We start from the raw sequence: 20,061 nt of genomic DNA, 5'->3' as shown, positions 1-20,061 counted from the left end.
TATTATTTTGTTCATGTAAGTCCATATTCTGGTATTCATCAATCACTGAGCAAAGAAAGAGAAAAATAATTCAAATCGATGGATTTTATCCCCAAACAGGTCAGTTATCTTTAAACAAAAACAAGAAAACAACATCCAGGGATGTTCTATGTTACAGACTATATACTATTAACTCTTGTTGGGTGACTTTCAAATAGCGCCTTTGGGGCCAAGACAGCTCTGTGATAAAATCAATAAAAATGCATCATTAGTGTGGGAATGAATTTTAGTACCTTGATTTAGTCAATTAAAATTTAACAGTTAGTGCTTCAAATTCAAATATTTTGTTATTACTCTGGAGTATTTATTTCGAAGAGCAGAGGCACCCTCTTGTCATGTAAACCAACAATTCACGTAAAAGTGAGATATTAAGCGGAAGGTTGTTCCTTATTTTTTAAATATGTGGATCTTCCTTAGACCAGGTTTAGCTTCACTGCCAGGAAGCCATTCGGGTTGATAACAGCCCATCTTACTTGGAGAAGATGTCTCAGGACCATTCTAGATTGCAGTGGGTCACTTCTGTACCTGCTCCAGTCTAGACACAGGAAAGCCAAGAGATTCCACACTCTCTGATTCCATTATTGGCACTGAGGTGGAAGGTTACAGGTTTATGCCTCTCTGAACCATAAAAATGAAACATCTATGTGGGTACAGCCTGGACTATGGGATTTAAAATGATGGTGCCTTTTATCATCATCAGGACAAATAATCTCTTCATGCAGCGCATATCTGGACATCTGCAGAATCTGTGAAGACATCTTTTTCGACCTTTTTGCTTAGAAGTCGCTCTGGTGATAACTGCCTAAAGCCACATTCACAAAATATATGTTTCATGGAACCAACATTGAACAGATTCCATGGAGAAAAGAGGGTTCTGGGCTAGAATGTCTTTTCCAAATATGGTAGCAACAATATCTCCTCCTTGTCTACATGCTCTTAATGGAACTCTGCCACTTTCTCATCAAGATGTAGAATTGAATTCCCCTGATTTTGTGGTCTTGGGATCCACTTACACGTAACCAGAGGTAGTTAAAGTCACCCTGCCTTATATCCAAGGTTATAAATCACCGTAGCTTTCACCTGTGGTTGGAAGCTCTGAGCTACCATGAAAGAGTCCTAAGACCGTGGGCAGCCATGCTGTGAGGAAGTGCAATCCAGCCTCCGTGAGACCACAAGGAGATACTCCAAGGTGATGTAAAGAGAAAAATACCCCAGCTGCTCCTGCCACCTGCTGCTCTAGCCCTAGCCACCACCCGACTACACTGCACGACAGCCCCCAAGTCAGAACCTTCCAGGTGTGAGTCCTTCCCAAATTCCTGATCCACAGAAACTAGGAGGTAATAAAATGTTTATTGTTTTAAGTCTCTAAATTTGGGGGGACTTGTTTCATACTAAGAGGAAGAGGTTCTTTCACAAAATTTGGCCCAAACTGGGTTAAACAAGACTCTATAGGTTTTTACTTTCCCAGCAGGATTTCTCAGAGCCTTCATATGCAAATGAACATGTGCGTCTCCAAGACTAACATTTAGTGTGCAGAACTTCCTAATTTGTGTCCCCAAGAAACCGTTATAGCTACACTCAAGGGATAACTTTGGGAAACACTGGGTTAAAGTGATGCATTTTTCTCCCGGGCAGGTTCTCCTTTCTCCCAGTGATCTGAACTCCAGATAATGAGTTTACTTCACTGTGATAATAAATTGAAGAACAAATGGTTATTGGCAGCCTAGAAGGAGTCACCTCTTGGTAACTCCTGTGTGTGATGTAAACTCATCCCAACAATATCACAGAGCAAACAGTATGAACTCTGAATGTCACTCACTATTTGCTATGCCAATAATAGCTCCAGGATATACTGTCCTTCCAACGGGTTCAGCAAACATTTTGATGCGCTGAAATTCTCATAGCCCTCTGGCTCTTCTGACTCTTTCACTTTCAGACTGAAAAGCTCTAAAGGGTTGGTTAGAGAGAGAGAGAGAGGCATTTTGTGCCAAATGTCTTTGAGAGGAATGAAGGAATGATGCAGAAAATTCCACTTAGTAGTATCAGTTCCCCACACGGCTTTAAGATAGAGTGCTTCTCCTGTCCCGAAGATTCTAAAAGGCCAGGAATGAGGATTAAACTGTTAGAGATTGTTGGGAAACTTCTGCCCGCTTTGTAAGTGTTAAAAATTAGAGAAACAATGTTGAAAATTTTAGAAAAATTTCGTTTTTCTAATCAAATATGTGAAATGGGAATTAAGGTAAAAGGATCAAACCTTAATAAATATATAACAAGGGAGTATCGTTTTCTGATTTGATAAAAGAGTAGGAGTTACCCATATGATTCCCAGTTAGTCACTATATGATTACCAATGTATGACATCAAATGCTCTATCCATGACTCAGTTTCTCCATGACTAAATTGCCACTCAGTTTTCAAGCTCTTTTACCTAAGAAACTCTAAATAGAGTCAAAGTTACGGCTGGGACAAAGGTGAGGCCAATGAGACACTCCCTTTGGATGTAAAATTGAAGGAGGTGTTCAAAATCTCAGTTATCAAGACATAAAATATTTAGTGTGATAGTTTTTTATCAGAATTAATGCAGACTAAATCTATAATGAACAAATGTCAAGATTTTCAATAAAAAATCAGGATCAATATTACTGATTTTTCTTTTTGCCTTAAGTTCCAATATGGCAAGATACAGTGCTATTACGAAGCCCTTAAAAGTAAGATAAATTGGACACCGTTTCATCACACATGGTAAGTAAGACAGACTAGTGATCAATACTTACATTGTTTTGGGTTCCCCTCTGCAACTGAGAAACACTATTTTGCATACAGAGCATATTATTTATTTAAGCAAATGACTTTGGGTCTCTGTGCTAGTCAAAACTCTGATAGCCAAATTTAATAGCTATAGATACAGATATGGATATAGAGACAGACATATAGTTACAGATATATAGATACAGCTCTGTATTCCCAATGTACTGAAATGGATTTTTCCATCACACACAGGCTTTCTCATCCCTCTTCTCCCCTCCCTATTCTCAGTCCCCTGAACAGCTAAGGTGGCTTGACTGTAATTTCACAGGTAAGTGTAACAGAGAACACATGGGAGAGGAACTCAAGGACTTACACAGAGAAATCCTGTGAAGAACATGCAGTTTGCATCTCTTCCTAGTGGGAAGAGTCCCTCACTTTGGTCAGACTGATTGGGAGAAGATTCTTTCATCCAACAAAGAATTTGTTCCTTTTCGGGACGCCTGAGTGGCTCAGTCGGTTAAGCCTCAGCCTTCGGCTCAGGTCATGATCTCAGGGTCCTCAGATGGAGCCTCACATTGGGCTCTCTGCTCAGCAGGGAGCCTGTTTTCCCTCTCTCTCTGCCTGCCTCTTGAATCTCTCTCTGTCAAATAAATAAATAAAATTTTTGGGACACCTGGGTGACTCAGTTGGTTAGACAACTGCCTTCAGCTCAGGTCATGATCCCGGAGTCCCCGGATTGAGTCCTGCATCGGGCTCCCAGCTCCTCGGGGAGTCTGCTTCTCCCTCCGACCTTCTCCTCCCTCATGCTCTCTCTCCCTGTCTCTCTCTCAAATAAATAAATAAAATCTTAAAAAAATTGTCCCTCTTTGATCATAGTAGCTTTGAATAGATGAGTGGATAGATAGACAGATAGGAGATAAGGTCTTTGTTAAATTTAAAGACAAAGATGGTACCAAATGGATTAAAAGTTGCAAAATGACTGTGGTGCACAGATTGTCACTCAGATTTTTAAAAAATAACTCTCTTCTTATTATTAAAGTGATATATGCCCACTATAAAAGACTAGGTAAATGAAGGAAGAAAGTAAAAGCAACCTGCAAAAAGGATTGTAAAATACTGTAACTGCTTTGGAAAACCATTTGACAGCACCTCAAAATGTCCAATATGTAGTCACCATGTGACCCAGCAATTTCCTTCCTAGGTATGTAGACAAGAGGATTGGAAATAAATATATGTCCACACAACAACTTATACTTGAATGCTCAGCAGTATTGTTCATAGTAGCAGAAGAGTGGAAACAACCCAAATGTCCATGGATAAACAAAATGTGATATTATCAATAAAATGAAATTATTCAGCCATAAAACAAGAATGAAATAACGATGCATGCTGTAATGTAGACAAACCTTGCAAACATGTTACATGAAAGAAGCCAGATGCTTCTCTAATTCCATTTATATGAAACATCCTGAACAGTGAAATTCATAGACATGGAAGGTAGATGAGTATTGCTAGATCTAGGCTGGAGGAGGGGAGATGGGGATTGATTGCTAGTGGGTACAGGATTTCTTTTTGGGGTACTGAAGACATTCTTAAATTACATAGCAGTGATGGTTGTACAACTCAGTGACTATACTAAAAACTGTTGAATTGTGTGCTTTAAAGGTGGGAATTTTATGGTTTGTAAATCATATCCCAATAAACCAGTTATTCCTTTAAAACCCAACCATAAGTCTAGGACATAAAAATAAGTACAATTAATATTTTCAGTGTTGCAGGTTATTTCCTGGTGATTATCCACCTGTGAGTTCACTCCAAAATAACCCCGTTGTCAATGCAGACACAGCCCAAATGCTTCTAATCCTTTTTTCTCCATAGGCAGGAAACATTACCTGTATTTGTATTTCACAGACATGTTAAGGTAGACAGTGATTCAAGAATATTTCTTCCAAGGTACCCCTCAACCCTTAGTTGAAACTGCCCTATACCTGGCTCATCAGTGTATATCGATACTCAGTGGAGAGTCCTTGGTCAATATGTAATTATTATAATTTCCCTAGAAGACCAACAGCTTCACTACATTCATGAGAATGTAAATTATATGTATGTTACATATATAATATAAATAGTAGAGACATCATCTCATATATTTTAATTAAATAATAGTATATTATATATATTATATATATTATATAGTATATTATAGTATAATATTATAATAATAGTAAGACCACAAGTTCATCACCCTCGTGAAATTGCTTTTATTTCTGTATATATGTCTATTGTCTTCTATGGGCTAAGAGGATATCTTATAATTGAAATCATAATATAATAATAACATGCCTTCTTTTTTATTTAAACAATCTCTATGCATCTTTAGCTTTACTCTTATTTGCATGGTTTTATAACATACACTTGTGCAAAGTGAGAATGCATAGCCATGTCCCTAATATGACACAGTTAGAGTGAACACCTTTAATATAGAAATACATATGAATAAGGAAAAACTAAGTAGTTTTATCTATTTAATATACACATATGACTTATTTAACCTTGAGTACTTCATTAAGATAAATTTCTGCATGGTGGATGATTAGCTGTCATTGCAGATTATCATTTTCCTTTCACAAGGTAACCAATTTATAGAGCCACTACAAAGAATGTGTACTAATTCTACTATAACATTGCTTATATTATATGGTATAATTTTTTTTCTATTTTTTTTCAATTTATTTATTTTCAGAAAAACAGTATTCATTATTTTTTCACCACACCCAGTGCTCCATGCAAGCCATGCCCTCTATAATACCCACCACCTGGTACCCCAACCTCCCACCCCCCGGCCACTTCAAACCCCTCAGATTGTTCAGAGTCCATAGTCTCTCGTGATTCACCTCCTCTTCCAATTTACCCCAACTCCCTTCTCCTCTCTAACACCCCTTGTCCTCCATGATATTTGTTATGCTCCACAAATAAGTGAAACCATATGATAATTGATATGGTATAATTTTTTAAAAGATTTTTCTTTCTTTATTCAACAGACAGAGATCACAAGTAGGCAGAGAGGCAGGCAGAGAAAGAGAGGGGGAATCAGGATCCCCACCATGCAGAGAGCCTGATGCAGGACTTGATGCCAGGAACCTGAAATCATGACTTGAGCTGAAGGCAGAGGCTTAACCCACTGAGCCACCCAGGCGCCCCTATATGGTATAATTTTTAAAAACATTTCAGTTGGCCTATTTTAGTTGTCCAGAGTTGTTTATTTCATGTATTTATTCCTGGAATGATGAGCTCTTCTATTTTATGTGTTCTCCTTTAATTAATTATTCATCCAATATTTAAGACATATGTATTAGGTGTGTAATGTAATATATGGAAATGTCCCTTTCCTTACAGACTTCACAGTCTGGTGAAATGCATCCATATCCTCTTTAGTGAAACTTTGAAGTTTGAATGTCAGCTTCATAAATATGAGTTCTTAAAAATATTGTATATATCAGCACCTTTGGGTTTTTTAATGGTATAGAAATTTTAAATAGTGTTGAAGCTATCAATCATCACTTTACAATTTATCTCCTAAAAAATGAAGTTGCTCCCTGCTGTATATTATTGACTAAAGGTTCTAGTCTTTGTCAATTTTTATTGTAAACTGATAAGACTTTTATATTTTTATTCTGAATGGATTGATTTTGAAACACGATAAAGCAGGCCTTCACCTTAATTTTACTGAAATGTTATCCTGTTTCTATAATACCCTCTATTAAACAACACTTGCTTAACCTTTTCAAACACAGGCACAGTTTGGCACATATATATTCATGTATCTATCACCTTATGTTGCTCTCTAATGTGTTGTGTTTATTGATATTACCATTTTTATTGTAGCAAAATACTGTCTGGGGAATTGTTGGTTTATGGACTAAGACTGATAGTACACATGATAAAAGAACATAGTCCCTGGATGCAAAATTAATAAGATAGTAAGTACGTAATGAAGATTATAATCATAAAACTGGAGCAAATTGGATTCGGGAATTAAGTGTGGTAAAATATTCGTATTAAGAAGTCAGTTTTGAAAAATGTTACTGTTTGGTCTGTCTCGAAGTGACATTTCCTGTAATAGTGGGACATCACTCAGTAGACAGAAAACAGGACAATGGTGAATGTCGAGAAGGATTAAAGAGCTAGAGGCAGCAAGACAGTAACAGACCGGCTCACGCTGGGAAGAAGAAAAAGCGAGTGGTCCAGATAGATACCGCAAAGCTTGCTGACTGAAGTCAGAAGCTAGATCAGCTGGGGCAGGGGCCCAGTGCATGTCACTTGATTTGAATGCTATGGAAAGGCACAAAAAGTTTATTTAAGCACAGTTTGCAGCCAGGCAGGGTGAGAAGGCTGGAAATTCAGGAGCAGCCGTGGAGCAGCCACAAGGGATTTTTATGTATGAAAAGAATAAGAAGGAATGCACGTCAAACAGAAAAAACGCTAAGAGGCAGGGAGGGAGGCCAGGGAAGCGGAAGAAAGGGCCAGATGGATGGATGCAGGTTAAACTAGCAACATGCTGTTGCCTTTCTAAAAAAGAAAGATAAAAGATACTTAGAAGACTGTCTTGAACATTATCCATGCAAGGAGCTGCCCTATTTGAAAATATAAATGCAATTTAATTGTTAGTTACTTTACAAAAACCACACAGCATAAGAAATTAAATAGTACCAGCAGTGATTTGTCCAAAGCTACAGAACCTGGGTCAGTGGTACTTGCATTAACCTGTTTTTCCAAACATCTAAGACCCTTAAAGCTTCCCAGGCACATTGTTTTCATACCTGCGTCTGTTGAGCAAACACTCCCAGCGGGCTAGTTTCAGAAGGCACCACCTTTGAAAATGCTACCACTATTGGTCCTTTCTGTTAGGTCTCAAGTGGGCCAGTTACGCCTTTATGGCTATGTGCCTCGCAGTTCTTAGCGGCAGCATTACCCATAAACTGCCAATGGTGAAGATGGTCCTCTAAGGAAAATATAAGAATAAGGAAGTAATTAATGTCAGAGGAGAAGTCTGGAAAATAATGGACGTCAAGCACGCAGTGGGGAAAAAAGCAGTGGTATCCTGAAAATTAACTCTGACTTAGGTTTGACATCCTAAAAAGGTCCAAAGGGGCAGACAAAGGACTACAGTGGAATCTATTTGGAGGTTCTCCCACAACATTTCTTCTAGATCAATAGGAGTAATTATTGTCATTAAATGTGATGTACAGCTCAGTTCTTCTAGAGTAGAGTCAACCTTTTTCAACATGGCTCTTTTTCCCATTGCTCCAAAGACACCCTGGCTATTTTTCTAGGAAGACTGCATTCCCTTCAAAAATCTCCTGCAGAGCTATGTGACCTCTGGTTCTATGTGACCTTTATCCATTCCTCCAAGAAAGGTCTGAATTTCTATGACATCAACTGTTGTCCAACAAACCCTACTTCAAACTCTTAGAAGCTTTTTTAAAATTATTTTATTATTATTTTTTAAAGATTTTATTTATTTATTTGACAGGCAGAGATCACAAGTAGGCAAAGAGGCAGGCAGAGAGAGAAGGGGAAGACTCCCTGCTGAGCATTGAGCCCAATGCGGGGCTCGATCCCAGGACCCTGAGGTCATGACCTGAGCCGAAGGCAGAGACTCAACCCACTGAGCCACGCAGGCACCCCTCCCCCCTTTTAAAAATAAAAACGTATGAATGGTCATGAAAATGATAAGACTTATCTGTGGTTGCCACCTCCTTTCCAAATAGTCTCTACCCAGATAAAAAGGCCATGAGTATTTGAACATGAAATGGAGCACAGTTATTAACAGAGCAACTACTTGGTAACAACTTCCGTTTGGGGGCGGCAAAGGTCATAGAGCACCAGGCCCTCAGTGAGTCTGGAAATGTGACATTGCAGAATTGTCCCTGTTTGTGTCTTCCTGAATGGTAATCAAAATACGAGTGATGGGGGCTCCAAATCACGAGCAGACCAGCTCGTCTGGCACCTTACTGCTCTGAACGGCAGTGTCGACATTACCCATGACCTTGTTACCAGTGCAGAACCTGCATTTTAACTGGATCCCCAGGGGATTTACATGCATGTTCAAGTTTTAGAAGCACTGTATATTTAAAAAAAAAAATGCTGCTCTAGCACACACCCCTCCAAAATATTTCTTGGTATATAAACTAGAGCAAAAATTGTATAAACTAGAACAGAAAATGTAGAGTGTATTAATGGATTTGGGCTAAAAATCTTAAGGGTCATAGAAATAAAAGCCCCACTTACCGTGAAAACATCTTATTAGTGTAGCCAATATTAGGATATTTTTAGCATATGGTAACAGGCTGCTAATTTCCTCTTCACACTTTAAAATACCAATATATTGGGGAAATTACATCAGCGGTGGAAACTAAAGATATAAATCAATAATATTAATGATGGTTTTCAATCACTGGGAGGAATTAGTCCTAAGTGCAGTGTAGATGGGTCATACTGAAACATGATGGCCAGGGAGCTCATGTATGGGTTTCTTAAGAATGCAAACACAGCCATAAAAATTCATTATTATACTAGACACCTAATTCCTGAAAAGTTCTTCCTCCCTAAGATAATTATTTCCTGGGAATTCTTCAGTCCATCATTGTTGGGTTGACTTCAGAGTCTATAATGCCCAGTAATTCAACTTGGCCATGAGGTCATGAGTCCAGCAGTAGGGCATTGCATCCGGTCTTATCACATGATGAGTAACTGGGGGCATAAAAAGGAAGCGGTCACTGGGAGACCGAACTTACCCATGTTCTACCTCTAACAAAGCAGGAGCTACACACTGATTCAAATTTTTCAGGAGTAAATACAAAACCTCATAGAAAACCAGGCAACAGGAACAAAATGACCTGCCTCATTAAAGTAATACTGAGCAGGATAAATGTCTTCTGTTTGACCTCCGGCTTACATCCTGAAAGAGAATTCTGATGTTGGTAGACAGTGAGAGAATCCAAATAAAATATGGGAGTCCTATCGGCTACCAAGCATCAGATTGGAAGCAATCTTCCTCACTCAAAGTTCAGAAATCAGAGAAAACAATCTGAGGGTTTTGAAGGGGCAGGAGATGGGGGGTTGGGGGACCCAAGTGGAGTGTATTAAGGAGGGCACGTATTGCATGGAGCACTGGGTATGGTGAAAAACAATGAATTCTGTTATGCTGAAAAGAAATTTTTAAAAAAGGAATTGGAAAGAAACTTAAAAAAAAAGAAATCAGAAAAGAAAAGTATGTAAGAGGTAGTTTTTGAAGATCAAAGAAGGATTAATTATTGCTCCACATGGGCAGGGGAAAATTATTCTTTTTTTTAAGATTTTATTTTTTTATTAAACAGAGAGAGAGAGAGCACAAGCAGGAAAAGCAGCAGGCAGAGGGAGAAACAAATTCCCCGCTGACCAAGGAGACCAATGCAGGACTCGATTCTAGGACCCCAGGATCATGAATTGAGCTGAAGGTGGTCACTTTACCAACTGAGCCACCCAGGTATTCCAGGAAAAACTATTCTTATTAGTACTGAGGAATCAGATAAAAATGTTAATAATTAAGAAAAAAATAATGAAAAAAGAATTTACTGAGATGCACGGCTCCTGTAAAAAGGTAAATTGCAAGGACATGTAAGAAACGTAGAGGAAGGAATATGGCAGTAGCTAACTAAAACACAGCTCGGGTCAGCGCAGAGCAGAAAACAGAACTAGTGTGATGGCACCAATTACAAAACAGAATCAGTGGGACCAAAGACCAACTAGAAAAGCTCCAGAAGGAAAAAGAGATGAAAATGATTGGACAAACAGAAAGCAGTGAATCACAGAGCACGGAGATCTGCATGAGCTGAAGTTCAAGAAGGAATAGTGAGAGTCTGAGACATGATTGCATGAGACAGCCCCAATCACTCCCCCAGCTTCTTCCAGCTCTGTAGGCATGCGGCTCTGCCAAGCAGGGTGCATGCTGTGCTTCCAGGAAAATGTTTCAGTCCCTTTGGGGTGGTGGTGACCTCCATACCCAGTGGCATTGGGTTTTGTTTTTTGTTTTGCTTCGTTTTTTTAAGATTTCACTTATTTGAGAGAGAGAGCACAAGCAGCAGGGAGAGGCAGAAGGAGAAGCCGACTTTCCACTGAGCACAGATCCCAGTGCAGGGCTCCATGGGGGGGCTTCATGGGAGGCTCCATCCCAGGACCCAAGGATCATGACCTGAGCTGAAGGTAGACACCTAACTGACAGCCACGCAGGCACTACAGACGACTAGTAGTGACACCCATGTCCAATGGCATTGTTGATGACAGTGATGAAAGAGGTGATTGAATGAATTGGGGGTGGGGGTAGCAGTCACTCTACTGCCTGAGGTTGAGGTCCTGATGGAGCAAGCACATTCCTGGCCCAAGACTGGCTAGGGCTGGGGAGTAAGAGCAAAGATTAGCCACAAGGGAACATGTAGGAACTGTCTGGGATCATGAAAATGTTCTGAAATCAAAAATCCCTGAACTGTACTTTTAGCATGCATAAATTTTATATGACATTTATTTATCAATAAAACTTTTTATTTTACTTTTATTATAATTTTTTTAAAAAGATTTTATTTATTTATTTGACAGAGATAGATCACAAATAGGCAGAGAGGCAGGCAGAGAGAGAGAGAGGGAAGCAGGCTCCCTGGCACCCCCATCTCACTTTTATGTGGAATCTAGAAAACAAAGCAAATGAATAAACAGATTCTTAAATACAGGGAACTAGTGATTGCCCAAAGGGAAGGTGGGTGGGGGGATGGGTGAAATAGATGAAGGGGACTAAGGGGTACAAATTTCCACTTATAAAATAGTAAGTCCCCCAGATGAGAAGTATAGCGTAGGAAATACATTCAGTAATATTGCAATAACATTACATGGTGAAAGTTGCTGGATATACTTAAGGTGAGCCCTGACTAATGTGGAGAATTGATGAATCACTATGTCCTACACCTGAAACTAATATAACATTGTATGTCAATTACACTTCAATAAGAACTATAAAAAGAATCACAGACTTTTTTTTCCCCAGAGCTAAAAGGACTCTTAGGGATTATCTACACTGTTCCACCTGCCAGTCATCTTTACTTTTTCAGACTGACCATTACTGAAGTCCACAGAGATTAACTGAATTACTGGTGATTGCTCATATACTTGGCCCACTTTGAGGGATCTTACAAAAAACAGTTGTCTTGCATTTGTACATGAATGTCTTTGAGGACTTAACTTATGAGCCACCATATGGCTCCCTGAGGAGTGTCACCTTCAAGAACTCTATTTTTTGCATTTTTAGCATTTCTTTTGTCCACTTCACATATCATGGATTTTTTTTTCATATCATGGATTATTAAACTTTAGGGCTGAGCATTCTTTATAGCTACATTATCAACTGAACTCTTCATGAGTGCTCATGAAATAAACTTTTCAAAGAACTTGGACTTAGGGTTCATGTCATTGTTGGGGACTTGTCATTGTTCTGAGTAAATGATTTGTGTTTACTTTATGGAAGGTATGGCAATGCTTTCTGCTTTGTCTTAGAAATTCCTTGCTAGGAAACCTAGATTTGGATCTGTGAAATTAGACATCTTCATAGGACATAAGATATTATGACTTAACATTTTGTAAGCTAACCTAAACTTTGGTCTCATTTTATTTTTCTTCCTTTTTTTTCTGTTTATTTCTATTTTTCTTTCTTTCTTATTTTTAATCTTATTGAACTGTGGGTATTTTGAAGTTCCTTTTCAATATTATACTTAACAATCTTCTTTGGATCTATTATTCATTGCACAGCAAAATAGGCTAGGCCCACGTTAGCAGTTGTGATGAGACAGGCTTAAGACATAGAGAATCCGATTAGCTGCCTTTTTAATATTGAATAAAACATTGGGGCCCTGCAAGGTAGAAAGAATATGAAAAGGATTCAGGTTTCCCTCAAGTTCTAAGGTCTCTTCAGCTAACTGGGAAAATAAATGATCATATTTAACATTATACATATATACATATAAATATATATTAAAAATATAGTTTATCTTAAAAATGTAATATATCAAGTGAAATTAACCCAGAATTCTCTCTAGTGGATGGGGTTTATAGACTCAAATCTGACATGAAAACTATATCGTGTTGTGACTTCACCCCAGTGATCAGAATGTTCAATTAGCTTCTATTATAAATTTTATATTCCTTGCTCAATGTTTAAAGAGGGCTCTGTGTCACTGAAGTTTGAACAAAAATTCAGCCTACATTCCAGCCAATCATTCTGGTTGGTAGGGATTTTTAGCAAACTAAGGAGACAGCCCCCAAAATTGCTTGAAAAAGTAGGCTCAAAATTGTTTGGGGTGATTTAAATTGTCTTTTTTATGAGTTCACAGATTGTAATCCTAGAAATTAAGACTAGAAATGTTGATGAGAATCGAACCCATATTATTAATATCTTGCATAAAAATCTGTAAATATTTGTGTTTTAAGTATTTATAAAATTTAAGGGGATTTGGATTATTAGGGTAAAATCCTTGCGATTCTAATTTAAAGAGCATAATTGAGTAAATGATTTATACATGGAAACTAGAATTTGCAGTTATGCCAATCCAAGCCCCAGTTTTTCTCCTCCTCCATGCCAGATACTCTAAGAAAGTAACTGATTAGTGTAACTCAATTGCTCTCCAGTAAATAAGTTAATGCTTCATTTCTGGGTGCTGTTTCCTTTTGTTTACCAGCTGTCTCATTCTGTCTGCCTGTACTGTGTACTTTCTTACCCCCGTGTGTTTCTTCATACTGTTCCAGATAACCACCACCAGGCCTATCTCTGTGTGGAAAAATTCAGCCCAGTCTGTAAGGCACAGCAGAAATGTCCCCCTAGCTGACACATCCCCCCGTCCCTCCTCCCTAAGCAGGAGCAAGATGTTCAGCAGCCTCTGTGGTGTTCTACCTTCCTTGCCCGGGAGGAAGTATGTGTGACTGTCAGCTGTGTGAGCCCACATCCATAAAGGGACAGATCATGACCTGGACACAGTGTCCATCCGCAGAAGTCACTTAATGCCTGTTCAGTTGAGCTAACCAAATGAGTTAAATTGGCATTCAGTATGCTGACCAGCCAGATCCCAGATCATAACTCAGCCAACTCTTATTTAGGGTCCTAAAATCATGGGGATTTGAAATATAATCTAGTTCTCTCTGTTTCAAATTGTTCTGTTCTTCAGAGAATTTAACTCGAAGACAGACTTCTGTAGCATGAATTAGCACGATAGCCACGGATCCTGGACAAAATCCTTCATTTTCAGATGCAGAAACTGAAGATTCTTTAAAATATAAAAATGTAGATATCAAATTTCTCTTAAACATGAGAAGACTCAGCCAATATGGGTTCCCATTCTTGAAAAGTGTCCATTGACTGGCACGCCCCCCCTAGTGGCCATGGTCCTCAGCACCCCTGCATTTCCCTGATGCGGAGGCTAAGTGCCAAGGGTTAACACTCTAAAAAGAGGACGCTGGCGTACTGTGGTACTGTGGTAATACACCTGGGCTTCTCCCCTTGCATATGTTACTTCCCTGTCCCCGAAGGCAATTAACCTGAGGCCCAGATTTGCAGCAGGTGTGGATCTGTGAGGTGGGAAAAATATTGTTTACAAATCAAACTTCATCTGAACTGCATGTAGTTTGCATGCAATTCAGAGAAATCCACTATAAATGTAAACCAACTCTTTTGTGCATCAAATAAACACACTTGATTATATTCTTTGGCCTTGACAAAGAGCTACATCTTAGCTTGGCATATAATTTTGAGAGCTCAACTTGTTCTATTAAAATTGTGCAAAAATTTCTTCTTTTTATTATGACATTTACATTCACACAGGTGAAGACTAGGTTCAGTGCTTATTTTTCTTCCACAAGTTATCTGTTTTTCTGATTTTCTTTTCCCACACGGATAAGATTGTGTCACTTAAACAATTTTTATCTGAAAATAAAACTGTTGCCAAGACAAGCTGAAGACTGAGCAATATTAATTTTTGCAGCTATCAACTGAGACTCAGAGCTATCAACTGAGACTTATTTTTAATCTTAGAAAGTTTTCCTTTTTAGACTATGAGTCTTAATTCTAAACATTATATGAAGACTTAAATTTCAGATAAAGTTGAAAAGCTCTTCATTGTGGTTTCAATGTCATTATTCAGCCAAGATCTGCTCCTTGGCTTCAACTCTGGCCTCAGCCACTGAAAGTCCAATTACTAAATCATCACTTCAGTGGCATTTCTGGTGTCCTTGGACTTGTGCATGACCAAGTGGTCAGTTTGGTTATGACCATATGTAATCAGTGTAACAAAAACGAAGATCACGTGGATTAGCTGTCAGTATCTGAATATGCAGTTGCAAATACAACATATGTAATTGAGGGTAGAAAAGCTCAGATATTTTATATGTTGAGATATAAGAGCATAATTTTTACTGCAAATGATAAATATTGCAATAGTGGATAGTTGGGGCCATAGTTTTATGTATAAAACTATTATTATAAAATCTTTAAAAAGAGAAAGAAATTGAAAGTTTATATGTGTGTGTGTGTGTGTATAAATATTTTATTTATTTATTTGACACAGAGAGAGAGAGAGTGAGCACAGGAACACAAGCAGGGGGAGTGAGAGAGGGAGAAGCAGACTCCCCGCCAAGCAGACTCCCCAGAACCCAATGTGGGGCTCAATCCCAGGACCCTGGGATCATAACCTGAGCTAAAGGCAGATGTTTAACGACTGAGCCATGCAGGTGCTCTGAAAGTTAATACATAAAGAAAGAATAAATTTGCTGAATGGTTTACGAAGAAAATTTTATCTTTGGGGGGCTTACAACACCTTATTAAATTAAAAAGTAATTAACTTATAAAGTTAAGAAGGTATCACTTCTATGTTTTATTAAATTGTTTGGTATACCAACATTCATAATACTAAATAAAATAATCTTTAAGAATTGTAAAAAAATGGGGTGCCTGGGTGGCTCAGTGGGTTAAAGCCTCTGCCTTCAGCTCAGGTCATGATCCCAGGGTCCTGGGATTGAGCCCTGCATGGGGCTCTCTGCTCAGCAGGGAGCCTGCTCCCCGCCCCTCCCCCCGCTCTCTCTCTCTGCCTGCCTCTCTGCCTACTTGTGCTCTCTGTTTATCAAATAAATAAATAAAATCTTTAAAAAAAAATTGTAAAAAAATGATAATAAGGGGTACCTGGATGGCTCAGTGAGTTAAGCCGCTCCTTTCGGCTCAAGTCATGATCTCAGGGTCCTGGGATCGAGCCCCGCATCAGGCTCTCTGCTCGGCGGGGAGCCTGCTTCCTCCTCTCTCTCTCTGCCTGCCTCTCTGCCTACTTGTGATCCCTCTCTCTGTCAAATAAATAAATAAAATCTTTTCAAAAAAAAGTGAGATGGATTTTGTCTTTCTCTGACTTCTTTCACTTGTCATAATACGTTCTAGGTCCATTTACATCATGGCGAAATGCAAGATTTCACTCTTTTTTATGGCTGAGTAATGGGATTCTTGGTGAAATTTTTTACTGAGCCCCTATTATGTGCTATAACCTTGGATTAAAAGGAATTCTAAACCCGCGCACATACAGGTGCACACACCCCTTTGAGTATTTCGTAATTGTGCTTTTCTGGAGAGTAGATGTGCTGCTATTTGCCTGTTATTATAGCAGGAAAGAATCCAATATTTGCACACCAATTGATCCATGAATGTCAACAGAGAGCGGGCACCTTCTGTCCTCCTAAATTGTTAGTCTTTGAACCCAGATGAAGGTTAGAAGCTCTCCCTGAGTGTTTAAAATTCCTTTTGAATGCTTCTGTCAGACTGAAATTTTCAAACAAATATGTAACTGGGTACATATACTAAATGAGGCACTCAGCACCTCACTGTCTTAAAATCTGTGTATTCGAAATCGCAGGAATGTTTCCCACTATTAAAAAACACAACTAGAAATATTGGGCTTTTGAAAACTTGGAGACAAAACAGTGCAGGAAAGACAGAGCCCCCAGCAATTGGATGAAATTAAAGAAGTGAGACCAACAACAACTAATAATCTTTAAGAAAATTTTAAATTGGGGCACCTGGGTGGCTCAGTGGGTTAAAGCCTCTGCCTTTGGCTCAGGTCATGAGTCCAGGGTCCTGGGATGGAGCCCCACATCGGGCTCCCTGCTCAGCAGTGAGCCTCCCTTCCCCCTTTCTCTCTCTGCCTGCCTCTCTGTGATCTCTATCAAATAAATAAATAAAATCTTTAAAAAAAATGTCTAAATCTTCAACATATTGTACAAAACCATTATGTTCTGAACCTCCCCAATGCTACAAATATTTAACTTTATGCATAAATCATGAATGTGTCATATATATGTATGTGTGCATGTGTGTGTGCGCACATCTCTTTGTGTATTTTTCCCATAATATTCTTGGGCTATTTTGGGAATATCTGTAAATCTGTCTTAGAACATTTTGCAATCCCATTCTTCCCACCTCAAAAGAAGAAAACTGTGTAACAAAATGAAAAGCACACTCTAGATCATTTTTACAGTTGCAGGATCCTGATATTTTTCTGTAAATGAAGCGTGTTTTCAGTGTGTTATCTTGGTGATCCCAGTTTTCCAAAGACATGAGCAACTCCTTGAAATTTCCAAATAAAACAAACTCTGTAAGTATGGTAGTTGCATTTCTGAGAAATTCAGCACATACTAAAACTGTGCAAAAATTACTTTGAGTGTCTATGTAAAGTCATCTATGCTCAGATAATTATCAAGTGCTTTTTTACCAGCATGAAAGTCCAATCAGACAATAAAATATCATAGGGGCTATGTGTTATGGGTTGAAGTGTGATTCCCAAAACTTTACATTTTGAAGCCCCATCCCCAGTGCCTCAGAATGTGACCTTATTTGGGAATAGGTTCATTGCAGATGCAATTAGTGACGATGAGGTCGAACTGGTGTAGGGCGGGCCTATAATCCCATAAGCCTGTTGGTGGTACCCTGCTATGACCATCCTCCCCAGCTAATACAACATGGATCTGGGCGCAGTCTCAGAGGATAGCTCTTCATACTCTTTTCACTTTTTACACCAAGCAAATGTAGTACCCATCCAACAGATTACATTTTTGTGCAGTCTTATGCCAAAGAGATAATGTTTTATGGGGAGTGAGGGGAAAGGGAGGGAGAAAGCCATCAGAACCCAATCCATACTATTCCCCCCGGGGGGAAAATCATCAAGCATGCAGCCAGTACTGATACCTGAAAAGCAGCCCCACAGCTCTGGAGAAGTCCTTCGGCCCTTGCTCCATCATGGCCTGGACAACATGGCGGCAGCAGTGCAGAGAGAGAGAACAGGGCCGGTGGCCAGCTGCAGCCACTAGCTAGTCATCCTCTAGGATGCAGCAGTCTGTGATCCATACCTGCTTTCCTGGGAGTTAAAAATAATAACAATAAATAAAACCAAAGACCTTAAGGAGCTCCCCTCCAATAGCACCCTCAGGATAAGTCCCATTCCAGGTGTCCTCTCTTGTGCCATCAAGGTTACTGAGCACCAGCAAGTACCAGGTACTGTGGTGCACGTGGAGATGTAACCACACAGACATGTCCCTGCTCTCAGGCTGCTCAGCTGGGAGAGGAAGACCTCCAAGGGAGGGTCATGTGTGCAAGGTCACCAGCAGCCCTGACCAATGCTCGAGTAAAGATGCTGGAAGATTGTATGAAGGATAACGTCGGAGTTAGAAAAGCCTTCCCAGGGAAGAGACATTTGTGCTGATGTGAGAATCCACATGGAAGGGAGAAGGGAAAGAGCTTGGTACAGGGAAGGGAAGAAAGGCTGGTGTGACCTGCATTTGCACAGTGGAGGGGTGCGGTGACCCAAGATGAGGTGGAAAAGGGTCACACTATATGCAACCTTGTGGCCTAGGATGAGGGTCGGAACCCAGTGATTTTAAGCAAGGATCCATCTTGAGTTTTTAAAAAAGATCACTCTGGGGCGCCTGTGTGGCTCAGTGGGTTAAGCCGCTGCCTTCGGCTCAGGTCATGATCTCAGAGTCCTGGGATCGAGTCCCACATCGGGCTCTCTGCTCAGCAGGGAGCCTGCTTCCCTCTCTCTTTCTCTGCCTGCCTCTCTGCCTACTTGTGATTTCTCTCTGTCAAATAAATAAATAAAATCTTTAAAAAAAAAAATAGATCACTCTGGCCACCTCGTGGAGATGTGATAGGTCATTTTTAACACTCCCCATTCTCTATAGAGCAAAATGATTTCCAACAATTATTTTTTCCTGGAGCTGTTCAGGTTTAGTGCAATACCTTTAAATGTATTTTCTTAAGACATTATCTAAAATCAGCAAATCTCTTCGTGTATGAGCAAAAAGTGGACATAACAAACTTTTGCTGTTGAAAATTTTAAACATATGAATTCTCTATGTGGTTACATGAAATAATGGAAACCAAGTAACTCTTTATATTCCCTGTGCTATGATTGTGTAATTTGGATCAGCCATTTAAATGCTTGAATGTGAAGCTCGAGAAGACACACAGTCATGAACTTAACGCTCAAAAGATGTGGATTGATGAAGCCATGTGAGTCAGGGGCCCGCTGTGTTACTGAGCACTCAAGGATCCATTTCCACATAGAAAACAATGTTTATCAAAGTGTAAGTATTGCAAATGGATTCATTTAAAGCTCATATATTAATTATTAGAATTCCAGAGCAACTGCAACAGTTCTATACAACTTAGGTTAAGATTTTCTTCTCCACGGCCATCTGGGTGGCTCAGTGGGTTAAGCCTCTGCCTTTGGCGCTCGTCCTGGAATCGAGCCCTGCATCGGGTTCCCTGCACCGCAGGGAGCCTGCTTCCCCCTCTCTCTCTGCCTGCCTCTCTGCCTACTTGTGATCTCTCTCTCTCAAATAAATAAATAAATAAATCTTAAAAAAATATATTTTCTTTTCCAGCAATGAGTCTTCATTGCTGAAACCATTTAGAATTGCCTTTGCATGGTGATACAGGTTTAGTAGGTAACTTTTAGTAGGTTTTCTTACTGCTCTTAAACTCTTTATAGTCAATGTACCTCCTTCCTAATGCACCCATGGCACATCTCCACCCTCTGCCCCCAGCCCTCAGGACACCACTGGTGTGGAGAATGCTTTGAAGGAGAGCAAGACATCTGGAGAAGGGCAGTAGGAGGGAAGCCAGTGGCAGAGAAAATGGAGGCTTGTTAGGGCTTTGTGACTGATTGG

General features: G+C 39.5%; 1 long non-coding RNA gene across 1 annotated transcript in view; it reads right to left on the bottom strand.

Moving 5' to 3' along the window:
* LOC122917660 overlaps nucleotides 1-20,061 on the bottom strand; it is a 54,825-nt gene that overhangs the window by 21,122 nt on the left and 13,642 nt on the right. The window contains exon 2 of the long non-coding RNA XR_006386422.1: nucleotides 18,080-18,248. This is a non-coding gene — a long non-coding RNA (uncharacterized LOC122917660). The remainder of the gene's footprint in view (nucleotides 1-18,079; nucleotides 18,249-20,061) is intronic.

This window comes from Neovison vison, chromosome 9, assembly GCF_020171115.1.
Source record: "Neovison vison isolate M4711 chromosome 9, ASM_NN_V1, whole genome shotgun sequence".
In the NCBI taxonomy this organism is placed as follows: Eukaryota; Metazoa; Chordata; class Mammalia; order Carnivora; family Mustelidae; genus Neogale; species Neogale vison.
Note: the sequence above shows the minus strand (reverse complement) of the source record. Positions and strands in the feature narration are given on the sequence as shown.